Source organism: Carassius carassius, chromosome 17 (genome assembly GCF_963082965.1).
Source record: "Carassius carassius chromosome 17, fCarCar2.1, whole genome shotgun sequence".
Lineage (NCBI taxonomy): Eukaryota > Metazoa > Chordata > Actinopteri > Cypriniformes > Cyprinidae > Carassius > Carassius carassius.
The window spans coordinates 23,537,035-23,556,924 of record NC_081771.1 but is presented as its reverse complement, the minus strand read 5'-3'; the positions used below and the strand labels follow the sequence as shown (position 1 = coordinate 23,556,924).

Here is a 19,890-nt window from a genome sequence, read left to right as displayed (position 1 = left end):
CACTTTATTCAGCAGAGATCATAAACATGAGTAAGTCTCTTTTTATTTATTTATATACTTGAACTAGTTTTCACATAACGTGTAAACGTTTTACTAGTTAGACTTTTTCCAAACTATAATTCCTGACTAAATGTATAATCAAGTGAAACATTATGAAGTTTCAATAACAATATACAACACTATACCCTTCGAAAGCTTGATGTAAATAATATAAATGTAACAAATAGATAACTGTAACAAATGTAAAAACAATGCTTTTCTTTCCATTTATTCCCCCTAAAAACCCAGAAAAATATTCTCAGCTCTTTTCAACATTAATAATAATGATGATAATAATAACAACAAACGTTTTTTTTTTTTTTTTGTAGAAAATAAGATTGTTAAAAGGATTTCTGAAGGATTGTGTGACTGGAGTAAGCATGCCAAACAATTTGTTTGAAAGTCAGCTTTGATTGTTTCTAATAAACTGTTTAACTGCTCCCCCAAGTGGATATTAAATTATGTTGTGGGATAATTAAATATATTCTTAATAAACTACAAACATAAAATTATATAGATTTATTTTGTTCTCACATTCTCTCTTGTAACTCCTCACTCACAGTGGCACAGATGACTGAATGGCTCATTATGCAGCTCATTATGCGGCCCTTTGTCTTCTCAGGTGTAAATCACAATGATATTCATGGTAGTTGACGCCTACTCGCATATGACTTTTACCAACAAAAAGTGTCTTAGAAAATTTAAATCAATATATTGTTTTCTGTGAGTGAGTAAACAAGATGATTTTCACATCATTTAGAAAGAAAAATTCTAGGCTACAAGCTCCAGTTCTCAAAAATCCCGGGAACCAATGTTCTTTATGTGTTTTATTGCCTTATTCAAGCGTTTTAACATTTTTAGTTTTTCACTAACTACGCATAATATTTTTTTTCTCAAAAACACAATCATGTACATACATGCATTTCACATATTATTACAGCCCAGTTTGTGCTGATTACAGTGAGATTAGTCTTTACCCATTTAGATATTTATAAGAAACTGAAAAAAGCACAAATGTCAAGGCATGACAAAACTTCTCCAGGCCCCAAAAATACCCTTAGACTCCAGAGGGTTAAATTCATGTTAAGCTGTTAAAAAAAGAGGTAGGCCTATTAACTGCATACACCGTACAAAAAATTATGGCCGGTGGTCAAGTGCTATGACCGGTAGGTGGGTTAAACACCGTGTATCACTGGTAACACCGACTATCGCAACAAGCCTAGTTGATATAAAGGTGTGAATTTCTTTCTCTTTCATATGGACAGTGTCTTATGAGTGTTTCAAACTTGCAGAACAGGTTTAAGGACATGGTTTTAGAACAACTTTAAAGAAAGGTTTGATCCACTTCAAATGTTGATTATCATATAGCGCAATAAAGTTTATTAGTTATCATAACTTAATTTCAGAGGAAGTTGCCTTAACTCAAAAAAAAAATAAAAAACTGTTGCATTAGAGCCGGGTGATCGCCTAAAAAAATGCCAGATTTTTATCACAAAAAATCCTATTTATGATTTAAATAAAAAATGTTGCCCCTTTCTTAAAATCAATATTCATATGGCAAAGAAATTGTTCAAAACAAGTTTTAATATAATTCATTATCATTTACCAGTCAAATTTATAACTGAGACAATATGATAAAAAAACAGTAATGTTATTACCTTAATGCTGGAAAGACCTTTATTTTATTATTATTTTTTTTATTTTTTTTTTATACTTGCCCATCATGCATCTAACCATCTACTTGGCGTTAAGAGCTGTTCAGATTAAAACTGGCTGAGTCAGTGTCATGATCGTAGGACAGACCAAATGTAAATATATTTTCTAATATATATTTTCATCTCATTATGCCACTGGTTTAGGTTATGTATTTATTTTTATTTCTTATATAAACGATTTATAAATATAGCAGACACTGTCTAGCCGTATCTACACCAGACGGTCTTGTTCATTTCGTAGGGAAACATTTCTCTTACTTGGCAGCAGAGTATGTGAGCGGAGTGGAGCAGCAACAATTTCCCTTCTGCGCTCCGTGCATTTAATAATCACTTCGATCCGTTCTCACTGATACCAAAAAGTTATGTTCATAACGTAGCCTATAAAATAGAATAAATAAATAAAATAACAGGAGAGTTTCATAGGGGATTAGGCTATTGTGTGCAAACTTTTTTCCTACGAAATGCCAAACTAATAACATTGTCAGCATTAAAAGGTATAATTGCTGCTTTCTGCTGTGCACATTTTGTTTTTGATGAAAATAACAGTACATTTTCTTCAGTTATTTTATCTACAGATCGATGCATTTCTTACAGGTTTCAAAATCAGATGAAGTAGCACTAAGATTATTTGTTTGAATGCATTATTGCGACAGCGATTGCGTGTGAATGTGCTGTACCTGTTTAAATCATGCTTTAACCCGAAAATATTCAGTAAAAGGAACAGACAAACTCCTTGAGAACTAGCCTGTAACGCTCGACTATTGTTGTCATTATAACCTTCTGATCGAAGAGCAGGGAACTACACTGCGACCAAAATGGTCGCATATGCGACCTTTTGAAATGACATTGCGACCCTTTTTTTGAGGTCGCAAATGTATCACTGATTATTTTTGTACTTACCTTATGTTTTAGGCAATATGCTATGATTTAATACTATGAAAATTTATTAAAACAGAAATGTGTATTTTAAAAATGCGTTTTATAACAGAATCAGAATCAGAATGAGCTTTATTGCCAGGTATGTTCACACATACGAGGAATTTGTTTTCGTGACAGAGCTCCGCAGTGCAACATAACAGCGACAGAACAAAAAACACAATAAGGAATAAAAAATACAAAAAAATACAAATAGGTGGGGAAGGATTGACAATATACAAATTGACAATGTATGGCAGGTATATTAAAATGAGCATTTATGTATGTACATGTATATTATGTGGAAAAGTTTTAACTGTACGCTAAGTATGTGTGTTGGATAAATAAGTGTATGTGTATATAAATATAAATATAAGTAGTGTATTGTGTTCCATGTATGTACATGTATATTATGTGCAAAAGATTTAAGTGTACGCTAAGTATGTGTGTTGGATAAAAAGTGTAGTGTATATAAATATAAATAGTGTAGTGTGTCCCACAGTTATTATCAGCTGTTCATAAGATGGATTGCCTGAGGGAAGAAACTGTTCCTGTGTCTGGTCGTTCTGGTGCTCAGTGCTCTGTAGCGTCGACCAGATGGCAACAGTTCAAAGAGGGAGTGTGCTGGATGTGAGGGGTCCAGAGTGATTTTAACAGCCCTTTTGCTCACTCTGGATAAGTACAGTTCTTGAATAGATGGGAGGGTTGTACCGATAATTCGCTCAGCAGTCCGGACTACCCTCTGTAGTCTTCTGAGGTCAGATTTAGAAGCTGAGCTGAACCAGACAGTTACTGAAGTGCAGAGGATGGATTCGATGATGGTGGAGTAGAACTGTTTCAGCAGATCCTGTGGCAGGTTAAACTTCCTCAGCTGGCGAAGGAAGTACAACCTCTGCTGGGCCTTTTTCACAATGGAGTCAATGTGAATGTCCCACTTCAGGTCCTGAGAGATAGTGGTGCCCAGGAACCTGAATGACTCCACTGCAGTCACAGTGCTGTTCATGATGGTGAGTGGGGGGAGTGCAGGGGGGTTTCTCCTGAAGTCCACGATCATCTCCACTGTTTTGAGCGTGTTAAGCTCCAGGTTGTTGAGAGTGCACCAAACAGCCAGCTCTTTAACCTCCTGTCTGTAAGCAGACTCGTCACCGTCCTGAATGAGGCCGATGAGTGTGGTGTCATCTGCAAACTTCAGGAGCTTGACAGAGGGGTCCTTAGATGTGCAATCGTTAGTGTACAGGGAGAAGAGCAGTGGGGAGAGAACACAACCCTGGGGAGCTCCGGTGCTGATTGTACGGGTGCTGGATGTGTATTTTCCTAGTCTCACTAGCTGCTGCCTGTCTGTCAGGAAGCTGTTGATCCACTGACAGACGGAGGTGGGCACGGAGAGCTGAGTTAGTTTGGGCAAGAGGAGGTTTGGGATGATCGTGTTGAAGGCAGAGCTGAAGTCCACAAACAGGATCCTCACATAGGTCCCTGGTCTGTCTAGGTGTTGCAGAACATAATGCAGTCCGATGTTTACTGCATCGTCCACAGACCTGTTTGCTCTGTAGGCAAACTGAAGAGGATCTAGCAAGTGTCCAGTGATGTCTTTCAGGTGGGCCAGCACCAGTTTTTTCAAATGACTTCATGACTACAGACGTTAGAGCCACAGGCCTGTAGTCATTTAGTCCTGTAATTTTGGATTTCTTTGGGATAGGGATGATGGTGGAGCGTTTGAAGCATGAAGGGACTTCGCACAGTTCCAGCGATCTGTTGAAGATCTGTGTGAAGATGGGGGCCAGCTGGTCAGCACAGGATTTCAGACAGGCTGGTGTAACGCAATCTGGGCCTGGTGCTTTTTTCCTTTTCTGCTTCCGGAAGACCTGGCGCACTGCATCCTCGCTGATCTGTATTGCAGGTGTGGGGGAGAGGGGGGATGCAGGAGGTGTGAATGGTGAGAGCGCTTTATTGGAGAGGTGTTCAGGGTGGGTTGCAGGAGTTGTGAATGGTGTGAACGGTTGTTTGGAGAGGCATTCAGGGTTGGTTGCAGGAGTTGTGAATGGTGTGAATGGTTGTGTGGGGAGGTGTTCAGGGCAGGTGATGGGTGTTCTTTCAAACCTGCAGTAAAACTCGTTCAGATCGTCTGCCAGTCGTTGATTCTCCACAGTGCTGGGGGGTGGTGTCTTGTAATTGGTGATCTTCTTTAGGCTTCTCCACACTGATGCGGAGTCGTTCAAAGTGGACTGAGTCCTTATTTTTTCAGAATAATTCCTCTTTGCCTCTTTGATCTCCCTTTCCAGTGTGTATTTAGCCTGTTTATACAAGACATTGTCCCCCTTCCTGTAAGCATCTTCTTTGGCCTGACGGAGCTGTCTGAGTTTTGCAGTGAACCACGGTTTGTCATTGTTGTAATTTAGTTGAGTCTTGGTAGGAATACACATATCCTCACAGAAACTGATATATGATGTTACGGTCTCTGTGAGTTCGTCCAGATCGGTGGCAGCAGCTTCAAAAATACTCCAGTCAGTGAGGTCAAAACAAGATTGTAAATCCTGCTCTGCTTCATTAGTCCATCTTTTTACAGTCCTTACTACAGGTTTAGCTGATTTTAGTTTCTGCCTGTAGGTCGGTATAAGATGAACCAGAAGGTGATCAGAATGTCCCAAAGCTGCTCGTGGAACAGAGTGAAATGCATCAGAGTGAAATGCATCCTTTATTGTTGTGTAACAGTGATTGTGTAACATGCTCTGAGCATTCAACACATCAAGTTGACTTCAGCCCCGCGATGCGGTAAAGCTGAACTGAGTAGCTGTTGACTCGCGCGATGTGTTCGGTGTGCACGAGAGAGTCGAGTCTCACGGACAACAACACTGAACCGAGCTCTCCTTCAGGACGTTCACATCCTCTTGCCAGGGGCGTAGCACCATTTTGGGCCCTGGGTACAAACCATCTTGCTGGGCCCCCGTACCAAATACCATACTGATACCAATGGGTGGGATATTTTGAAGAAAGTCGGTAACCAAACGACTGATGGACCCCATTGACTGTTTAATTACTAACCTTCTTTAAAATATCATCTTTTGTGTTTAGCAGAAGAAAGGAAATCATACAGGTTTGGAACAACTTGAGGGAGAGTAAATGATGACAGAATTTTCCCTTTAAAGTTTAAATGTGTACAATAACAATGTACCCATTTTGCTTATTTCCTCTTAACACTTAATTACTAATTACTAAGTGTTAAAACAGGCAATTCCGCTAAAAGCTCACCTTAGCCCCTTTCACACTGCCATTCCGGCGAATACACGGGTAAAGTGTTCCAGCAATTGTTCCCGGGTCGCTAGATTTTGCACTTTCAGACTGCCAGTGATTACCCGGGATATGTGCGTGTTTTCACACACAACCCGTAAAGATCCCGTAACGACACGTGACATCAGGGCGTGACGTGTAATGTACGAGTCGAAAACGTTAGGCACGTTATACTTTCACTGAAGCAAGCAAACGATCGCGGCGTCAGCGCGGAAAATGAGGAACAAACTAATCTCTGCTTCACTACAGTTTGCACATATTTTATCGTCGCGAACGTTGATCTTCCTTCAAAACAGCCAGTAAAAGAGTCGCACGATAACGTGCGTCATCACTTCGACGCGGCATTAGATCTGGCTTTTGTTCACACAGCGCTCGTCCCGGGTTGAACCCGGCAATGTTACTAGGTCCCCGACCCGGGTTCAATTCCGGAATCAATCCCAGGACGTGGTTGCTTTCACACAGAAGGCAACCGGGCAATGTTCCGGCAATATGCCGGGTCCGACGTGCAGTGTGAAAGGGGCTCACTGTCACTGCTTTCACCTGGCCATGATGAGGGGCCTGCTGCTGCAGGGTCTGAAACTGAAATATATGGCTTCAAATGGTTGCTAAAATATCCTTTATTGTCACAATACCTTTTTTAAAGTGTAGGCTAAGTACTAGTTAATTGCTGATTATTTGTCTGTTTAAAATAAATGCAGACTATAGAATCACAGAGTACACTGACCGCCAAACTTGACATTCAGCCTTTGAATTACGTTTTAAGTCATTTTCAATCATTAAGATGTGCATTAAACTGAGAACAATCATGTACTTAATGTAAGAGCGTGCTCGGGGTAATTTGCATAACAATGCGGTAAAATAGGCGCTAACGATCTGTGTTTTCGCGGGTGTTAGATTTTGACAATGGATGTAAACTTCTGACTCTGGGGAGAACTCGTCCAAGAGTAGATATTTATGTTAAAACAATGTCAATGCTCGATGATGCATTTGGAGCTCTCCTTTCTTTTCCAAAAAACTAAGTGAGCAACTGCTTGCCCTCATTTGCCTTTCTCTCTTTAATCTTCTTTTCTTTTCGTTTTTGAGCCCGATTTTCCTTTCTTAAGGAAAGACATAACTCTTCCCCTGTCTTCCTAGTTCATATCACGGCTAACTCCAGCTCCTGTCTCATTAACTGATTCACCGCAAGTCCGCAGCAGAAGCACCTGAACTGCGGATCGTACCATTTACATTGATTCGAGAGGGGTAGCGGGGCCCTGCACAGCATGAAAATGACTTTTTATACCAAACCTATAACTATAACAAGGTTTAGTTTTGCACAGGAACTTTTCTATTTGTACATAAATGCTATACAAATGTTAGTGCATGTACTGTATATGTATGTATAGAAAACTGACTTCTAAGGGCCCCTCCCCCTGCCTGGGTACTCGGTACCCTTTACCCCCCCCAGGTCGGACGCCCCTGCCTCCTGCACCTGAATGAACAAATACAAATTGCAGTTTAAACTATCAGAAAAGGATGGGAAAGAGCTTAATTCAGCACCGCGGTGTTCTGGTGTTCAGGTCGCACGCAGAGACGCGTCTCAAAGTCTTTTGTACCGACAAATACATACTAAATATGTAAAAATATCAGTCTTGGAAAGTGTGTTCGAAAAGTCTGTGGTTGTGTCTTAAGTGAAAGTAAAGAGTTGAGAAAGAAATCGGATATGTATCATTATAATGGATGCATTGTCTCTTAAAGTGACCGCGCCTAATTTTCTAGCTCTGCTGTCAGTGTCTTTAATGTATGAAAATGAAAGTAAATCACTCACTGCTCTTGACTGAATTACTTTGTAGTTTTAACAAGAATTTATCCACAGTCAAACCAAAAATCAGATATAATTGATTAAATTGTTTTACTGGTGGGTGCAGGACACTAGTTCATTTATGTAAATGAGTATAGCAAAATACAGTGAACTGTGAAATATTATACCCAAAAATTCTTCATACTGTAGACTACCAGTGAAATTGATTAAAATAGTTTCTGGACACCTACAAACTTAAAAAAAGGCAACATTGTGTAAATAGCACAAATAAATAAATACAACGAACAGACAGTAAATATTAAACCATTTCAAACAGGGCCCACTGTACAACCTGCACCAGGGCCCCTCTAACCCCAGCTGCGGCCCCGGGTTAAGGTATCAAGACAGAGCAATGCACTGTGTGTACTGTAAGAAATAAAACAAGAAGGCATGGGGTTTAAAAAATGGCCAGTAAAATAAAAAGCACATCTGTATGCAATACAGTTTCATTATTATCCAGAGCGGCTTACTATAAAAATTTGTGTGACCAAATCATGTTTTGCGCCAGTAACTGAAAAAGCTAGTCGCGCAAGTGCCACCAGAGGAAAAGGTTAGTGTAGTTCCCTGAAGAGATTATGTGTATCAAGCTATAGCTAAATGTTTATTAGGTGGAGCGCTCTTGGAGCAAGTGAAAACCACAACACTCTGACTTTTAAAAACTCGCTCTTTGTTCCAGTCAGAATAACACCACTCCACTCATACTCTGCTTGGCAGCATGTCTCAAATGCGCGGGGGGAGGGTTGAGCCCTCTTAACTACGGGAACCCTGAGTGGAGCATTGACGGTTTTATTTTGTTGCTTTCATACAATATTTTTTAGAGTGTGAAATACACATGCGGAGTTTTGGGAGACATTATATTTTGTAGACTTTATGTGGTTTAAAATGCCCTAACCAGAAGCACAATATCTGCAGAGAAGGGCTGGCCATTCCCAAAAAATAAAAAATCTCTCTTTTTTTTTCAATTTTCTTTTTTGTTTCAAAGTCAAAGTCACCTTTATTTATATAGCGCTTTAAACAAAATACATTGCGTCAAAGCAACTGAACAACATTCATTAGGAAAACAGTGTCAATAATGAAAAAATTATAGTTAAAGGCAGTTCATCATTGAATTCAGTTATGATATCTCTGTTCAATTAAATAGTGTCTGTGCATTTATTTGCAATCAAGTCAACGATATCGCTGTAGATGAAGTGTCCCCAACTAAGCAAGCCAGAGGCGACAGCGGCAAGGAACCGAAACTCCATCGGTGACAGAATGGAGAAAAAAACCTTGGGAGAAACCAGGCTCAGTTGGGGGGCCAGTTCTCCTCTGACCAGACGAAACCAGTAGTTCAGTTCCAGGCTGCAGCAAAGTCAGATTGTGCAGAAGAATCATCTGTTTCCTGTGGTCTTGTCCTGGTGCTCCTTTGAGACAAGGTCTTTACAGGGGATCTGTATCTGGGGCTCTAGTTGTCCTGGTCTCCGCTGTCTTTAAGGGATGTAGAGGTCCTTTCTAGGTGCTGATCCAGCATCTGGTCTGGATACGTACTGGATCTGGGTGACTGCAGTGACCCTCTGATCTGGACACCGACTGGATCTTGTGGCCACGGTGACCTCGGAACAAGAGAGAAACAGACAAATATTAGCGTAGATGCCATTCTTCTAATGATGTAGCAAGTACATAGGGTGTTATGGGAAGTGTTTCCGGTTTACCTAATTAATGCAGCCTAAAAATCCTTTAACGGATTTGGATAATAAAAGCATATTAGTATGTTATGTGTATGCCAGGTTAAAGAGATGGGTCTTTAATCTAGATTTAAACTGCAAGAGTGTGTCTGCCTCCCGAACAATGTTAGGTAGGTTATTCCAGAGTTTAGGCACCAAATAGGAAAAGGATCTGCCACCCGCAGTTGATTTTGATATTCTAGGTATTATCAAATTGCCTGAGTTTTGAGAACGTAGCGGACGTAGAGGATTATAATGTAAAAGGAGCTCATTCAAATACTGAGGTGCTAAACCATTCAGGGCTTTATAGGTAATAAGCAATATTTTAAAATCTATACGATGCTTGATAGGGAGCCAGTGCAGTGTTGACAGGACCGGGCTAATATGGTCATACTTCCTGGTTCTAGTAAGAACTCTTGCTGCTGCATTTTGGACTAGCTGTAGTTTGTTTACTAAGCGTGCAGAACAACCACCCAATAAAGCATTACAATAATCTAACCTTGAGGTCATAAAAGCATGGATTAACATTGAGAGCATAGGCCGTAATTTAGATATATTTTTGAGATGGAACAATGCAGTTTTACAAATGCTAGAAACGTGGCTTTCTAAGGAAAGATTGCGATCAAATAGCACACCTAGGTTCCTAACTGATGACGAAGAATTGACAGAGCAACCATCAAGTCTTAGACAGTGTTCTAGGTTATTACAAGCGGAGTTTTTAGGTCCTATAATTAACACCTCTGTTTTTTCAGAATTTAGCAGTAAGAAATTACTCGTCATCCAGTTTTTTATATCGACTATGCAATCCATTAGTTTTTCAAATTGGTGTGTTTCACCGGGCTGCGAAGAAATATAGAGTTGAGTATCATCAGAGGAAAAATCATTGTTAAGACATCTCTCCACAGATCGTTCTGAAAGAAGAATTTATGAAAATGACTATAAAATGTTTTTTTTGCTGCAAATGCACTTTGCAAATGCGGCGGTACTCGCAGCGGTAGAACTGCCGTTTTGGATGGCCACCTACTGTATGTATCTCTAGTTTCCTGAAGGAGGGAATGGAGATGTCACATTGGTGACCGACAAATTGGGATCTCGCTTCGAGAGACTAATCTTCTTCAATGGACATTGGCATGCGATTATTGCATCCAGCTGCTACTGATAACAGTGTGAGCATAAAAAGGCAGCTGGTGCTACTCATACCAGGTTTCTTCCAGTGTCCTGTGCGAGCCGCCTGCACCCCTTTTTGGTGTAGGCCGGGGCTCTCGACAAGAAGACCAGTCACCGTTATCGTAGCACTACCCAGTCAGTGAGATTGGAAAAACACTGGGAAACTAACCCGTTCCACTTGGACCAAGATCTTTGCGGAAGCCCCATCCTTCATGAAAGTCATTTCAGAAGCACTTAAACAGATGAACATCCGTTTAGGTGTATATGGAAGATTAGAGATGATTTTAATCCTCTTGGAAATGGCAGAAGTCTGCCAGGGAAACACGGGCTCTGAGGCTATACCATGGACTTTACACATATGGGATCCACTTAGATCTCTACATATGGAACCCAGCCCTCTACCAGTTCTCACAGGTTCATCGAGTGAGGGCCTGGCGGCAGACGTTCCACCACATCTGGCGGCTGAGAGGATGGAGGAGCTCGACAGGGTCTACAGTACTGTCTCTCTGGAGCAGTTTTAGCAAGCCAACACTTACAGGGGTCTTTCAGTGCTTCTACCTGTTTGAGGTGAGAACACAGGAGTACACCGGCTCCACACGAAGGCTATAGAATCTAGTGAACATTGGGGTCCGCCCAGCCCGCAGCTCTACCAATATCTGTCAGGGAGGTGCCTCTCCATGTTGCCCATTCGGACCAGCACATGCTTGCTTCGTAAGTGCCCCGTAAGATGGTTCAAGGCAAGGCGCACTGCTAACAACTCTAGATAATTGATATGCCAGTGCATTTTGGGGCCAGTCCACACCCCCAAAACTGCATGCCCATTGTACGTTGTCCCCCAGCCAATGGCGGAGGCATCTGTGTAAACACAGCATGCCTGGAGACCTGTTCTAGGGGTACTCCTGAATGGAGGAACTTAAGGTCCGATTACGAGGGGAAGGTTTGGCAAGAGCCCGGAGTAACTTGGACCCGGTGAGTACCATACTGCCACGCCCACTTCGGGACTAGGCCATGAAGCCAGTGCTAAAGTGGTCTCATATGAAGCAGCCCCAGTGGTGTAACTGCTGCTGCAGCTACCATATGCATCAGGGGTCTCTGAAATAATTTCAGTGGGACCACTGTCCTGCCCTTGAATGAATTCAACAGTTCAGCACTGACCATGCACGTTCCTCTGTGAGACGTGCTGTCTATTTGACCAAATCCAACTCCATAACAAGAAAAGAGATCCTCTGCGTCGGAGGGGCAGTACATCAATCGAATCTGTAAAGGGTCTTCTTTATTGTATAGAGACATAATAACAACAAAACTTTGTGCATTTATAAAATAAAGATAAAAAACAAGGTATGCTGTCTGCAGCCTTTGTCTGCGGTGATCTTCATTTACAAACGCGTAATTAAAATGAACTGTAACTCAGTGAATACTCAACGAAGAGACATGAGAGATATATATCTATAGAAAGCTTGACATGTATACTTTTAAACTAAATAAGTGCTGCCGAAAACAAATATTCTGTGATAAAGTAATCCATATGAAAACAACGCAATGTCCGTTTTTCACGTCTCCCTTCATTATCTTTTAATGAAACCACGCCCCCTGAACGCGCTTTTGAGATTATAATGTTTCACTGAAGTGCGCGGCTTGAATACCCCCATACAGAAAACAAAGCAGCGAGACAGTTCAAGCTATTTTATTTTACTGTTTGTTTCGCGATGAGAGGAATAAGACATAATTCACCCCAAAAAGATGTGATGTGGATTACCTCAGGATTTGAGATCTGGATTTCCTCAGAAAAAAATAATGAAGTGCTTTATTCAGCAGAGATCATAAACATGAGTAAGTCTCTTTTTAATTATTTATTTATATATGTGTACTAGTTTTCACATTACGTGTAAACATTTTACTAGTTAGACTTTTTCCAAACTATAATTCTTGACTAAATGTACAATCAAGTGAAACATTATGAAGTTTCAAAAACAATATACACTACTATACCATTCAAAAGCTTGATGTAACAAATAAATGTAAATGTAACAAACGATGCTGTTCTTTCAATTTATTCCCAAAAAACCTGAAAAAATATCCTCAGCTCTTTTCGACTTTAATAATAATAATAATAATAATAACAACAAAAGTTTTTTTTTTTTTGTAGAAAATAAGATTGTTAAAAGTATTTCTGAGGGATTATGTGACTGGAGTAATTATGCAAAAAAATTCAGCTTTGAAAGTCAGCTTTGATTGTTCCTAATAAACTGTTTATCTGCACTATTAAATTATGTTGTGGGATAATTAAATAGATTCTAAATAAACTACAAACATAAAATTATTTACATTCATTTTGTCCTCAGATTCTTTCTTGTAACTCTTCCCTCTCTGTCACAAACCTGACTGCAAGGCTCATTATGCAGCTCATTATGCGGACCTTTGTCTTCTCAGGTGTAAATCCCAATGATATTCATGATAGTTGATGCGTACTCGCATATGACTTTTACAAACAAAATGTGTCTTAGAAAATTTTAATCAATATATTGTTTTCTGTGAGTGAGTAAACAAGATGATTTTCACATCATTTAGAAAGAAAAATTCTAGGCCACAATCTCCAGTTCTCAAAAGTCCCGGGAACCAATGTTTTGTGTATGTGTTTTATGGCCTTATTCAAGTGATTTAACATTTTTAGTTTTTCACTAATCACGCATAACACTTTTTTTTTTCTCAAAAACACAATCATGTACATACATGCTGCTATAAATATTATTATAGCCCAGTTTGTGCTGATTACAGTGATATTAGACATTAAGCATTTAGATGTGTATAAGCAACTGAAAAAGCACAAATGTCAGGGCACGACAAAACTTCTCCAGGCCCCAAAAATACCCTTAGACCTCAGAGGGTTGACATCTTGAACCGTAACCAGTGAAGGGCCCGGTTCAAGACACTCAGGTCCAAGATTGGTCATAACCCACCATCTTTACAATGAAGTAGGTGCTGTAAAACCCCGTATTCATATCGGCTAGAGGCGCTGGCTATATCGCATCCTTCACCAGTAGGACTGCAATCTCTGCACGCAAGACAGGAGCATCGGCTGCTTCATGGCATGCAATTGAACTTTGGTGGGATGTGGGGCGAATTGAAATACATAGCCCAGGCCAGCGGTTATTAATTCCAGTCCTCGTGACCCCCAGCTCTGCAAATTTTATATGTCTCTCTTATCACTTCAAACATTTGTTCTAATTGAATGTAGGTGCACTGCAAAGTGGAGATCACAGGATATTACACCATGATTCCAAATCGAAGCAAATGTATATGTTCCATTCAAAGTGCAAGTGTGCAAGACGTGAATTTAAATTGTATTTATTTACAGAGGTATATGCTGTCACATTTGTCGGTGTGCGAAAATCTTGAGCAGTGCAAATCCATGAACGAATGTTCTAAAGTGAAGTAAACTTCAACAGATTTTACCCTGCTTAGGGAGTAGGGAGCAATCGTGTAGAGACCATGTCAACCGGAACACAGTTCATACACTGCTCAATTCTAACCAGCTGATTATTTGAATCAGTTATGTTAACAAAGAGGGTCATACAAAATGTACAGAGTTGGGGGTCCCGAGGACTGAAATTGAGAACCCCTGGCTTGACAGTCTGCGAGACCAAATGATAGAGAAAACTGCTCTTTTGTCAAGAATTTGGGTGCTATCGACCATGAGGCTGATGGTGGGGCAAAGCAAAACAAAAAAATTCTCCACCGGGCCCTCCTCCGGGGGAGGGAGTGGTGTGGACACCATCTCCTGAAGAGCAGATCCCTCCATCTCTGGGTCTCAGGGCTGCTTGCTCTTCCGCTTGGATGCTGGAAGGGCTGGGGCAAAGGGACACAGGGGCACTGAGGAACCGTACCTTGTCAGCGTCCCTCATGTCGGCCAGAAACACAGCAGGCAGTGCATCCAAATCTTCCTCTCCAGAGAGCTCTCCTTCTTATGCAGTGATCGACATCCAGTCGTCGAGAGAAGCACCAAAAGATACTGCTGGTACGATCTTTGTCTTTTATGTCCGGCAACACAAAAAGCTTCCTAGAGTGCATCAGATTCTTATTATACTCTGAAGATACTGGTAGGAACAGAAAGATGTTGTCGCTCCGAAACGAAAGCTAGTATGTGTTGCACCGGCTGCCTTTTTATGGTCACGCTGTGATTGGATGCATCCAATTTGTCCATCACAGATGTGATGTCGAGAGTGACTGACTGAAAGGGAACTTTTAACTTCTAATAAACCATTTAAGTGTTAGTTCACCCAAAATTGAAAATTAGCCCATGTTTTACTGACCCTCGAAGCATCCTAGGTGTATATGACTTTGTTCTTTCAGACAAATCCAACCGCAATTATATGAAAAATTTCCCTTGCTTTTAAAAGTGTTTCAATGGGAGTAAGAACACTGTACTTGACTGACTTTTTTGAGTTTTCTCAACAACATATTTTTAGTTCTGCTCAATGAAGATGCTTTGTTGAACCAATGTAAATTTGTTTTTATTTAATGCTGATTTTCTTATTTTACTAATAGAAAAAATATTGTCACAACTGTTGAAACAACACTTATAGTTATTGAGCTAATAATTTTTTTTTTTAAAGTCACCACAAGGATGCTTCGAGGGTGAACTAACCCTTTAACAACTCCTTTACTGCTAGTTGAAAAAACTCTACATGAGTTACTATGGTTAAAATAATCTTACCCAATACCTAAACCTAACAACTACCTTACTAACTATTAATAAGCAGCAAATTAAGAATTTATTGAGAGAAATGTCATAGTTAATAGTTAACAAGTGTTACCTATTCTAAAGTGTTACCTAAAACATGATCTAATGCTTTACATATAATTCAATTAAATAATTATTTGTTAACTAACATTTCCCTCTCTTTTAGAAGATGTAGAAATGCTTAATGTATTTTTGTTTCTTTTGCTGTTGAAGCAAATGTGAATAAAGAAGAATGTTGAAAGGGGATTAAAGTAAAAATTGTTAAATGTCCACTCAGGAGTAATACCTGTGAAAATGTGACGAGCATTTTTTATGCATAAGGGTTACATTATTCCATTTCTGTATTTATCACTTACGTCTGATCGTTATGGCACATAGACACATCTATGTAGGTTCCATTTGTACAGTGGTTCAGGGCCACTGAGACAGAGCCAGAGAGCAGCCCACACAACAGGAAACAGAAAATGCGTTAAAGTGTTATTTCATTATTGCCTTTCATGATGTGGAGGGGAACAGGACATTTATTTTTATGTTCTGATGTGAATGTTTGAGATCAGCAGTGGTTTGAAATATGACTATTTGTGTTATTAATCCCTATTTTTATTTACTGCCATAACGGTCATATCAGAATGAGACATCACAGTTAGTGTGACAATTATGTCTAATTCTCTGACAGCAATTTTGTAGATCTTAATTTTTTTTTAAATTCTTATGCAACACCAACTGCAAGGCCTATACTCCTATCTGTTTTGGTGTGCAGCCAATGTTTGACATCCATCCATCAATTCTTCAAAACAATTGTCCTCAGTAGTATGCTGGAGCATACCCAGCATCTCGGGCCATAATCAGGACAGATGGCCAGTCTATCACAGGGTAACACAGACATACACACTTTCACACTCACACCCATGGGCAATTTTAGTGTTTCATTTCACTTGACTTGCATGTCTTTGAATTATGGGGAAACCGTTCTGAGGTGACCGAGCTACCCACTGAGCTGCCAGATATCTGACTTGTTCTTGCAAAAGTGTATGTGTCCCTTACATTTGCCTTTTTATTAATTTTTTTCACATGTATTTTCTCTTTCAGCTAGTGCTAGATGATATGGCAATGTATATACACATTTGTTTATTACTGTTATATATTTATATAAATTCTGCTGTATAACTGTTCCTTAAAAAGCAACAACAACAACAAAAAGAACATTTAAGTAGTTAACTTAAATTATTCAAGTAAAATATTAAAGGGGTCATATAATGCTGCTAAAAAGAACATTATTTTGTGTATTTGGTGTAATGCAATGTGTTTATGCAGTTTCAGGTTAAAAAAACATTATTTTCCATAAAATGCACAATATTTTTTCTCCTCAATGCCCCACCTTGTGAAACGCATTGATTTTTGAAAGGCTCATCGGTCTGAAAAAGTGAGATGTGCTCTAATTTGGCCAGCTATCCAGTTCATTGTGATTGTCCAAATGCCTCAAGTGTGTGATAGAAATGTTACACCCCTTTAAAGGGATAGTTCACACAAAAATGAAAATTATGTCATTAATGTCTTACCCTCATGTCGTTCCAAACCCATAAGACCTCCGTTCATCTTCGGAACACAGTTTTAAGATATTTTAGATTTAGTCCGAGAGCTTTCTGTCCCTCCATTGAAAGTACAGTATACTGTCCATGTCCAGAAAGGTAATAAAAACTTCATCAAAGTAGTCCATGTGACATCAGAGAGTCAGTTAGAATTTCTTGAAGCATCGAAAATACATTTTGGTCCAAAAATAACAATTGACTCAAGTCAAGAACCGGTTGCATCGGTTTTCGGATCACCAGTAGTGATAGGAAGTTCGGTTCTTTTCTGCGAACCTGACCTTTCGGACAGTTCGATTCAATAAACCGGTTGAAAATAAACGGTTCACCAGTTCTTTTGTGCTCGACATAAAGGGATCATTGGCGATGATTGTCCTTCATTCAAGCCTTCGGTTTACCCGCACTCATAACATTAGCTCAGAATCAATCATCAAAAGAACCAGTTCAGTTCAGATCCGCTGTGTGTCAGTCTGCTTCACGCTGAATCACACATACGCAGTATCATCGGCTCCTCGGTTTTCGAATCGGACGCGCCCGACAGAAACGGTTCTTGAAACGAGTCAATCTTTCGTTCGTTATCTGGCTTAACACACAGATCATGTATCTATCATGTATCTACTTAAAGGGGTCATCGGATGCTACATGCACAACATGCATAACAAGTTGTTTGAACTGAAATGTGTATTGGCAGGGTTTGTACACAACCACCCTTTCTCAAGTCGAGCCGATCTCAGATGCCTGTCTTTGTGACATCACACAGACAGGCCTCTCCCACAATAGTCTGATTGACAGTAGCGTTTCAGCACATATTGGACTGGCATCTAACTTTAGACCTGTCCTGAGTGAGCTGTCATCGGTCTGCCATTGATTTGATGCCGGACCAGTTGCAGACAAGAATGTCTACTAAGTGATTGAGGTGTTTTGTTGTTGGATCTAATAATAAACATAGCAGTCGTCATTTACTTCTGACATCTGAGCCGCTGAAAACGCAGTGGATTATATTTGTTTCTGAAGGGAATGTGCCCCCACTCTACCTAAATGCGTTTGTCTTTGCGCAAATCATTTGTGGTCCAGCTTTACCTACAAAAGTGAGTATATATATATATTTTTTTATGAACCTTAGCAAATCGCCTTTCCTAATAATGTGCTAATTAGCAAGTTTTGAGATGAATGCGGCTAAAGTAAACAGTCTCTCTGAGAGTGGCTCGGAAGAGAGGGGTGGGGTCAGCAGCAGCTCATTAACATTTAAAGGAAAATGCTACAAAACGGCTTGCTCTGAAAATACCTGTTTTTGATGGTAAAAAATGTTTTTTACACTACCATTTGATAAATTTTAATTAAACTATGTTACAGACTTTTCATTAAGACTCCATAGATTCATATCAACTTGTGGAAAATGGGCATCCTATGACATTACAAACTTGCTACTGAGAAATGTTATTTTAATTGTTAAATTTTGTTGATAAGTCAAAGGTCAGCTCTGATAACAAGTTTCTGTGTATGTGAGTGCCCCTTTGTGTGTGCGTGAGTGTCTGTATGTGTATGCAGAAACAGAAGAGCAGAACAGATAGAACAGGCTTTACATAATACAATTTAGTAAGAAAATATTGAAATTGTTATTTTTATCCTATTGTTTGCCTTATTTGTTAGCTTGGTCAGTTTCTTCAAGTAGCCTTTGAAATAACTGAAATAATTTTTGCTAAGGGATATGGAAGTGTAATGGGGTCAAAAGATCTGGAAGTACTTCATAGCTGTACGATTGCTGAATATTAAAATATTCATTTAAACAAATCAAAATCATTCAATAGCCCTGTCTGAGGCACAGATAGCAGGAAACAATCAACCGTTGGTGTACTGGCGCACAAAATAAGAGCCTTTCCCTGCCTGAGCGTACTGTACCTGTCCGCGACCTGCACAAGCGGAGACACTGAAGGGATGTTCAGCTCAACTTCTCGTGTGTTGGATGAGAAATGAAACGGACTAAACTGTGACAAAACGGAAAGGTTTTTTTTTTTTTTTTTTTTTAAGTAGAACTTGCATACACGTTTGAAAAGCCAGAAGTAAACGTCAGTTCTGTATAGGATGATTATATTTATTTTACCTTAAAATTACATTTGACTTAATTTGATTTAAAAATCACCTGCTGTAGCACGCTGAAAAAAGTGTTTCATTCATCCAATTAAAAAATTTTAGGGTAATGATTCACATCTATATTTTTTTACTTGAGACAATAGTTATTTATTTTTCATTGGCTCAAGTAAAAAAAATATAGATGTGAATCATTACCCTATTTTTTTTTTTAAATTGGATGAATGAAACACTTTGTATCTTTGTTTTATTTGCACCAACATTTGATTTTAACATTTTGGAATAATGTATTTATATAGCATACTTTTATTTAGTCTCACTGGTAAAGACCTTTATTTAATTTAAAACCAAATTTAAAAACTAAAATACTGAATGCTGACACCCAAATTTCATCAACTCCCAAGTCTGATCCTATTCCTATACACCTCAACAATTCTTTCAGAGTGTGTGCTGGAAATAGAAACATGGATGCACCATAACGTTTTAAAACTGAATTGTTCTAAAACAGAGGTTCTAGTCATTGGCACACCAGTGGCTATTCACAAGGGTAGCAACCTTAATTTGATTATGGATGAGAGTGTAGTACTTCCATCTGTGATTTTTGACACTCAGTTGACACTAGACTCTCACATTAAGAGTATTACAAAATCTGTTTTCCATCACCTCAGAGACATTGCAAGAAATAGGCCTTTCCTCACTCCACCTGATGCTGAATGGCTTATTCATGCATTTGTTACTTTCAGGATTGACTACTGTAATGCACTATTCATTGGTTTACCTGCTAAATCAATCAAACGCCTGCAGTATATCC

The 19,890-nt window shown here is 39.4% G+C and overlaps 1 protein-coding gene across 1 annotated transcript in view; it reads left to right on the top strand.

The window, feature by feature from the left end:
* prkcaa (protein kinase C, alpha, a) overlaps positions 1-19,890 on the top strand; it is a 164,182-nt gene that overhangs the window by 42,533 nt on the left and 101,759 nt on the right. The window lies entirely within an intron of this gene.